Here is a 9800-nt window from a genome sequence, read left to right on the forward strand (position 1 = left end):
CTAGCCCTTCACATACTCTCTTCATCACACGACCCACAAATTCACTCCCATTGTCACTCCAAACCATTCTAGGCATTCCGAATCTGGGGAAGATCTCTTTCACAAGGGCTTTAGCTGTAGATAAGGCAGTGTTGTCTTTTAGGGGGTAGGCTTCCACCCATCTTGAAAAGGCGCAAACAACAACGAGTACGTATTTTAAATTGTTGCACCTCTCCATGTGGATGAAATCTAGCTGCAAAACCTCGAACGGATACGTAGGAGGTGCAAAATGACCAGCTGGAGTTGGGGTTCCCCTACCAGGATTGTGTTTCAGACACACCATGCAATTCTTGACCACATTTTCTGCACACTTAGGAATTCCTGCATGTTGCCATACTGGAGCCAACAACTTACAAATCCCTTTCACACTGATGTGAGCCATTCCATGAGCCATTGTAACCACTGCAAGCACATATGCATCGGGTAACAACCATCTCTGATGCTCTGACAATTCAACCCAACAACCATTTGTATCCATTCTACCCGTACTTTCTCTCCACATGTTCAACTCTTTCTCTGTAGCCTCAGCTTGAATAGACTTCACACTCTCTATCGTGTCTTCACACATTCCAACATCACCAACCCATCTGGCAGGGCCTGCAACATACATTCGGCTCACCACATTCCTTGCAGTTTCTTTCGCGATTTCGTCAGCAAATGCATTTCCATGACCAACATCATCAGTCACCTTCTTGTGAGCACTACATTTCACAATCGCCACTTGCAGAGGCAAGGTCAGTGATTCAAGAAGCTCATTCACCAACTGACCATGCTGAATCTTAGCTCCATGCGAAGTCAGGAACCCACGTTCTTCCACAATCGTCCAAAACTGTGAGCCACACCAAACGCATACTGACTATCGGTATAGATAGTCACTTTCATTCCTTTTGACAACACACATGCTCTTGTAAGTGCAATCAATTCTGCTGCTTGAGCTGAATTATGTGGAATACGTGCAGCTTCAACAATTGTATGCAAAGTCGTGACAGCATATGCTGCAGTCGTGTCACCATTCGGGAGCTTGAAGCATGAACCATCCACCCATAATGTACCATCACATTCAGCAAGAGGAGTATCTAGGAGATCTATTCTCCCTTTCGTTTCTTCTTCTGTTCTAAGAAAACAATCATGCTGTTCAGAAGCATCTAGTTCCTCTACAATTGGCAACAACGTAGCTGGGTTGAGAGTGTTGCATCTTTTTATGTGCACATGACTTGCTAACAAGGTTAATTCGTAACCTGACAATCGAGCACTAGTTAAGTGCTGTGTCTTGGTTCTGTTTAACAACGTGTCCACTGCATGTGGAACCATCACAACTAACATGTTATTCATTACTAAACCAGCAGACTGTCGAATAGAAACAGCTGCTGCCGCTGTTGCTCTTAAACAACTCGGCAATGCTTTAGCTACCGGATTCAAAGTGGACGAAAAATATGCACATGGACGCTGCTTGTCGCCAAACAACTGAGTCAACACTGATAATGCACAACCCTCTTTCTCATGGACATACAATGTAAAGGGCTTACTGTAGTTGGGGGTACCTAACACAGGAGCCGAACATAATGCTGTGCGCAATTCAATAAAACTTTTCTGACACTCTTCAGACCAAGGAACGGGATTGGGTGTATCTTTACACGTTAATGCCACCAAAGGTTTGGCTAATAACGAAAAATTTGGTATCCATTGCCTGCAATATGAGGTAATGCCCAAGAAAGCACGTACTTCTCTCTGTGTTCTTGGCACACTCAATTTCGCTATTGCCTGAATTCTTTCTGGGGTCAGTTTCCTTCCCTCCTTCGATAAGAGATGACCTAAGTAGGTCACTTCTTGTCGACAATATTGTAATTTTGAGAGAGACACTTTGTGGTGCAAATCACACAAATGACGCAACAATGACAACGTGGCTTCTTTACAGATTTCCTCAGTATCTGCAGCAACAAGTAAATCATCTACATACTGAATGAGGGTAGCACCATCAGGTAAATCAAGCTGTGTTTTTAAAGCTTGACTATATATTGATGGACTTTCACAGTAGCCCTGTGGAGCGCGTTTAAAGCGGAAGCTTTGTCCTCCTAAACTGAAGCCAAAAATATCCCTGCTCTCCTCAGCAATCGGGATGCTGAAGAAAGAATTCTTCAAGTCAATCACCGAAAACCAGGTTGCAGAAGCTGGAATCATAGTCAATAGGGCAGTAATGTCAGGAACAACTGGAAATTGTGGCACAACTATTTTATTCACCTCTCTAAGATCAATCACAAATCTGTAAACAGGTGGCTGGGAAGGGTCAGTTCGCTTTAAAACAGGCAGAACAGGACTATTGCAAACGTTGCCTCTTGTCTCTTCAATCACATCTTTTTCAATCAAATCATAAATGATCGCTAGTAAAGCTTTTTCACCTTCACTAGAGATTTTGTATTTGGGAATTCGTGGCATCTTAACATTGGCTTTCAATGTTACAACATATGGTGGTATTTCTAAAAGGCCTACATCATTAGGACCAGTAGCCCAAAGAATATTAGGGAGAGATGACAATTCCGTTGGAAGTTTATCCCTTGACAAATACGTTGGAGAAACCACTTTCTTACCCAGTGTAAGTTGTACTCCAGAAGGAGAACAGTACAAAGTTGCATACAATCTTTTCAGCAAATCTAATCCTAGCAAGTTTTCACCACAACCTGTTGTCAGAATAAGGGGTGCTTCGAATTCACAAGGTCCAACAGAAAGGGACAAAGGGTCAGAAATCGGATTTCTAACTGGGGCGCCAGAAAAACCTACTGATACATTCGTTTCGCCAGACAAAGGTGCGTCAGGGAGTTTTGAGTGCATAATAGAACTCTTTGTAGCACCAGTATCCAACAGAAAAGGCTCTGACACACCTGATGTAATCACCTCAACGTATGGTCCACTCTGATCTACTGGAACTGAAACAACTCCCTCTCTTTGTCTATGGCTGTCCTAGCAATCATTCCCTTCCATATGCTCATCTTCTGCATAGTAATCATCAGCATAGTACTGAGTCGTCCTACCAGATGCGTTATTCTGCTGATCGAACCTATTCATCGAATTTTGAGGTGGAAGAGACTGTGTGTTCTGGGGGAAATTTCCACGTCCTCTACCTCTAGATGCTTGTTGAACACCTCGACCTCTTACACCAGAAGCACCATTTGCACGCTGTAATAAAATAGGACAACTATACTTGAAATGACCCTCTTCCTTACAATATGAACACTGATTGGGGCCTACAGGGACACGTGGCTGAGTATACTCGACTCTTTGCGAGTTCCTCTGATACTGTTGAGGCTGCTGATAATTATTCTGATAGTTACTCTGAGCACCACTATTTTGACCACCACGTGGCGGATATGCTTGCTGTAACAAAACCTTCGTTTTTAACTCTTTAGTTTTCTTCTCTGCTCTATCTTTCTCATCTTTATCTCGATTTTCGTAATATTGTGCAGTAGCCAATATCTGTGCTGAAGAGGAAACTGCCCAAGAACTCTCTGAATCTTTTAACTTTTTACACAACTCGGGAAGCAGATTGTGCACAAATTTATCGACGAACAGTCGCTGACCACCTTCTGTGCTCATATCTTGACCACTGTGGTCGACAAAAGTCTCTTCAAACCTGGTGAAGAAATCAGACACCGTTTCATCTTTCTTCTGCTTACACGCAGACAACTTATCCCAATTTACACGCATCGCAGGCATTAAAGTTTTCATGTAATCAATGATTTTACCAGGAAGTTCTGCTACTAAAGGCTCAGGCTTAGCACCACCAATTTGTAGGGCATCTGCAGCAGCAATATTAGCCCATGAGTCACCCAACTCCTGATCATGATCTGCATGACGAATCTTTCCCCATAAAGGCTGTGGAACAACGTTCCCAAACAACATGTCTATGTCAGCTAAATTCATGATACATGACCCAGCAGTCTGTGACAACTCTTTGTAATACCCTGCAAGATTTTTACGGGGATCAGGCAATGTCTGTTTAAGAGCCAAAACTTCAGCTCGCTTCCAAGGAACATGTACCCACACACGCTGAAAGTGTGGCAGAATAACCGGATTAGTATTTGCGTCACCCTCTCTCCATTGTGGGGGAACTTCTCTCATGGGGTATTGTCTTCCCTCCTTTTTACCAGAAGAATCAGATTCAAACAACGACTTAGAAACACCTTCAGTCCTAAGTGACAACAACGTCGCAACTGCTTTCTTAACATCTGAACCCACAATTGCGCCTTTTGAAAACTCAAACCGTACATGGCTCAACTCAGGAGGATTAGAGTCCAAATCATTTTCCTCTAAATCTTCACACAGGAAAACACACATTTTCTCAAAAACGTATCTCTGCTTCGATGTTTCCCACTGGGTGAAGACATCCATAACACATTCTAAATCATATTTTTCCGGGTCAGCAACCCATTTATGTGCCAAACAATTCAACGTTTCCTTCTCCCTAGAATCAGGCAGTTGACTACGCAATTGCTTGCGCTCTGTGTCAGGAGTTACACTCATTGCACCAAAGAGAGGATGCAAAAAACTAGCGACAGTACTAGCCATTCTCTGACGAACAGAAGGAGAAGTCGATGAAAAGACAAGAGGGAAAACAGAGTGAGACAAGGCAGATGCAGAGGCAGTGTCAGGAGACGTACCAGGAGTGGTAGTCGATATAGTAGTCAAAGTTGTAGGAAGTATAGGAGGAGCAGATGTAAAAGTCGGTGGCCCTTGAGGAGGCTGCACCGGAGGAGCAGGAGCCAGCTGAAGAACAGCTGGTGGGTGCTGTAGGGGAGCAGGAGGCAATGCAACCACGGGTTGCGCAACTAAAGGTTGCGGAGGTGCCGTAGCATTTTGCGCATAAGGGGGTGGCGAACTTAACAAATGCGACATTAAGGGATCTTTTTCAAGCTCTTTTGCTGCATCTTGCTGAAGAGGCGGCAAAACTGGATAGCATTTATCTATTACCATTTTACGTTGCCTGTGCAACTGCTCACTCATCTGTTCTTCTTCATTGTCTTTAAACTGCATAGCAGCTTGCATTATCGAAATACCCCGTTCTCTCTTATTTTTCTTTGCTAATTTAATTTCCTTCTGTTTGGCTTCCTTACGCCATAGGCGAAAAGAGTCAAACATCGCCGGCCGGGCTTTCTTCTTGAAAAGTTTAACTTCGAGATTGTCTAAGATTTCCGTGTCAAAGCTACCATATTGGGGCCATTTTAAAACACCATCTTTTCTGGTGTATTTGATCCACACTTCATTATATGTGATGGGGCCTACTCCATGTTTCACATACAATTCATAGGTTGGAGTTCCAATCGGAGGAACCGGACAGGAGTCCTCCAATTGGGAATCCCTATTATTACAACCAAGACAAAACAAATTTCCAAGTCTGCAAAGACCAGGCATCTTCGCTCTCTAGTCTAGCTTCAAACTTCAAAGGATTATCGATTACGATATTTCTCGTGAATACACGAGTCCTTTGGCTTTGGCACTTGCAAGTTCCAAACAAAGTGATCCCAAGGGGATACCCAAACTAAGACCAACTAAGGACTGGGAGACGCTCCACTTATACTTAACTGAGATATCGATGACGTCACCAGAAGACTCGTCTTATTGTTTCGCTCTACCAAACTTCAAGGGTCCAAATCAGGGCGATAGCCAGGGCAGCAGTCCTTTGTAGCCGTCAGGAAGCGGGGAACCTCGCAGCAAAGACTTTCGGACCACGTCGACATGCAGGGGTCGATGAAGTGGTTGGCCTTCCTCCAGAATTTTCACACGAAGCTCCTCACGAACCTCTGGCTGGACCGGTACCGCTGGTATCGCCCCACGTTGGGCGCCAACTGAGGTACTGGGTTTTTCAGAACCGGTACCGAACCTGTAACCCAGTGGTGTCAGGGTACACACCCAAAGACCTCGAGTACTTTCCTGATTTAGACCACAGAAACTCAGAGTCTTCTAAGTGAAGTCAAGGATCGATTTTATTGGCTGCAACCAAGTAACAGGTCCTAGAAGTACAACAACACGGGATGTATATTCTCAGGAGACTGCTCAATCTTACAAAGCCAGGCTTCTCTTTTTATACAAAATATTGTGCTTCAGGCAAACATTCTCCACATTTTAGTATACTATTCACATGTTTCCACTACAAAGAAAAAGCAGAGTCATGATGACAAGCCCACATTCCAATTCGTCCAGCCCACAACAAATTACCCGGCAAGGCCCAACAGTTTCATCAGATATCGGTGGACCCCCAATAAAAACGGGCACCTCCTCATCATAAAGCAAGTGAGAGAAAAGAGCAGGGACAGGTGTGAGCAAGATTAGGCAGGGTGTGTGTGCGATGAAAAGGGTTTATGGCATGTTGTGCCTTGATGTTATCTCATTCGGCCACTGGGAGAGGAACTGACCAAACAGGTTCGGCCTGGGGCAATGGTTTCAGCTTGCTCAGGTCAGAGAAAAGTCAATTAAGGTGTACGTGTCCTTTGATATCGAATTTAGCTGTATTATAAGCCTATGTCAGGGCAACCCACAAAATGGCTGCCGTACACAAAATGGAAGCCAAGGGTTCAAGACGAAAATGACGATTTCGAAGTGAAATCGTCACTCGAATATGACGAAAATGCTTGTACATAGTGTACTAGCCATTTTCGGTCTTTTGATATAAAAATCGTCATGCTACGACGAAGTTTTATTCACGAGTTCAGAATTTTCAGAACTACATTACTCTTTGTGTTAAAGGTGGTAACACATACCAACCTCTCTTCCTGTGTACCTTTATCATGTGCAGTTAATAACTGCTCTCGATGATTATACCATGCACGCTTTCGTGCCTTCTTTAAGAGGCACATCGGGTAGCCACGTTCACTCAGTCTCGCAATAAGAAGAGAGGATTCATCAAAGAAGTCCTCCTTCTTAGTACAATTCCTCCGCAACCTCAGGAACTGGCCAAACGGTAAATTGTCCCTGAGGTTGCGTGGGTGGTGACTCAAGTATCTAAGAAGGGTATTGCGCTCACTGCTCTTTCTATATAAACTCGTGAACAGGTGTCCTGACTCAACCTTAATTTGAATGTCCAGAAAGTTAACACTGGTGCTATCTGATCCCACAGTGAATTGGATATCCTCACTACATGAGTTAAGCCATTCATGAAATCTTGTAAGGGTGTCCCTACTACCCTCCCAGATCAATAGGACATTGTCGATGTACCTGGCCCACATCGAGATATGTTGATAGTAAGGGTTGGAATTACTCAAAACGTGCTCCTTTTCATACTCACTCATAAAAATGATGGCCAGGTTTGGGGCAAAGCTTGCGCCCATTGCTACCCCCTTGGTCTGGACATAAAATTTCCCCTGAAACACAAAAAAGTTTTTTGTCATGGTTATGCGCAAAAGTCCAACAATAAATTCAGTTGGTACCCTATGTGGGGACTCCCTTCGATTAAGGATGGTTTCAATGCAATCCAAGGCTGCCCTCTGAGGGATGTTCGTGTAGAGGGCAGTAATGTCCATTGTTGCAAGTAGACATTTTTCTGGATCATGCGGACGTCCATCTACCAACTGTATCGTGGCAGTAGTGTCACGGAGATAAGTCGGAGTAGTAGTTGCGATAGGCTTTAAAAACACATCTATGTATTTACATAGTGGTTCTAACAAAGACCCACACCCTGAAATGATAGGTCTTCCTGGGGGGTCCTCAAGCCGTTTGTGCACTTTTGGTAAAGTGTAAATTGTGGGAGTTCGTGGATGTTTGTTATTTAGGAACTCATGCTCATGTTTGGTTATGAATCCATCTAGCAAGGCTTGACTGGTTATTACGCTGATCATTTGACTAATAGTCTTAGTTGGATCGCTTCTCAATGTGCTATAGTGTCCCTCAACACCCAGCTGGGACAAGATTTCACTCCTGTAGTTATCCACACTTTGGACCACAATGGCCCCGCCCTTGTCGGCGGGCTTGATTATGATATCCTGGTTGTTCTTTAAAGACAAAAGGGCTTGCTTCTCTGATTTACTTATATTGTATGGGACATATTGTCTCGTGGACAAGGTTTGATCTATGTCTTTTGGGTTCTCCAAGAAGATAGCAGGTTCGTTCCGGACTTGTAACCCGACTGGGATTACATTCGACAAGTCCGGAACGAACCTGCTATCTTCTTGGAGAACCCAAAATTTAAAGAAAACTTCAGCTTCATATCCAATACTTGCTCAAGACATTGGATGGTCTTGGGCATTGAGACAGCTGTTGAGGAGGTTGAGAGGTTGACCAGGGAGATAGCAGAGTTGAGGAAGGATATTATCGATGACAAGGCCTTAGTGAACGCAAAAGAGGCACTGGAAAGACTTGAGAAGACTATACGGGAGTTTGACATCTATACCCAAGGGACTAAACTTGAAAAGGTAGCCAAGGATATAAAAGTATATGACAAAAAGGCTATGTATCCAAACCTTCAAGAAGGATACTATATTCGAGACCAGAGAGGGGGACTGTCCAGTCGGGGACGAGGGGGATACCGGAGATATAACACCTTCTCAGGTTCCTCAGCTGGGAGTAGCTCGGAAAGTGACTCCGAACGCCCGGGGACTAGCACGGGTCCGGACGGCCAGAACCAGGCCCAGAATTATCAGGGCCAGGACTCTTTTTTAGGCGAAGACCAATGGTGGGGTCCACGCGGCAGGAGCCGCCCCTGGGGGAGACCCAGGGGGTCACGCGGTGCAACATGGAATCGGTGTATAGGCAGGGGGAAGAAACAACTACAATTTCAACAAGACTCCCATGGCGACATACAAACGAGACGCCAGCACTACAGATGGTAGTGCATAGCCGGAGAACCCCATTATTAACCTGTCACCTTACCACTTGACACAGGATGAACAAAGTGTCCTTTCTAAGGGTCTTTCGTTTGTCCCTACCTGTATGCCCAATGAGTTCAATCTCAAAATCGAATTACAACAGTTCTTTAGAAAAGTACGGTTAAAACATTTTTTTCATAAAATACCGTATAATCCTTCTTTTTCTGTGAGTGGTTTAAGACCTCCGTCTAACTTCAACCCACCATCCCATCTGGTGGAGAATTGCATTTTGACGTATGAACAAGTGGTACGCCGGGACATAGATCAAACCTTGTCCTTGAGACAATATGTCCCATACAATATAAGTAAATCAGAGAAGCAAGCCCTTTTGTCTTTAAAGAACAACCAGGATATCATCATCAAGCCCGCCGACAAGGGCGGGGCCATTGTGGTCCAAAGTGTGGATAACTACAGGAGTGAAATCTTGTCCCAGCTGTGTGTTGAGGGACACTATAGCACATTGAGAAGCAATCCAACTAAGACTATTAGTCAAATGATCAGCGTAATAACCAGTCAAGCCTTGCTAGACGGATTCATAACCAAACATGAGCATGAGTTCCTAAATAACAAACATCCACGAACTCCCACAATTTACACTTTACCAAAAGTGCACAAACGGCTTGAGGACCCACCAGGAAGACCAATCATTTCAGGGTGTGGGTCTTTGTTAGAACCACTATGTAAATACATAGATGTGTTTTTAAAGCCTATCGCAACTACTACTCCGACTTATCTCCGTGACACTACTGCCACGATACAGTTGGTAAATGGACGCCCGCATGATCCAGAAAAATGTCTACTTGCAACAATGGACATTACTGCCCTCTACACGAACATCCCTCAGAGGGTAGCCTTGGATTGCATTGAAACCGTCCTTAATCGAAGGGAGTCCCCACATAGGGTACCAACTGA

The sequence above is a fragment of the Lissotriton helveticus genome, chromosome 1_1, assembly GCF_964261635.1.
Source record: "Lissotriton helveticus chromosome 1_1, aLisHel1.1, whole genome shotgun sequence".
NCBI classification, from domain to species: Eukaryota; Metazoa; Chordata; class Amphibia; order Caudata; family Salamandridae; genus Lissotriton; species Lissotriton helveticus.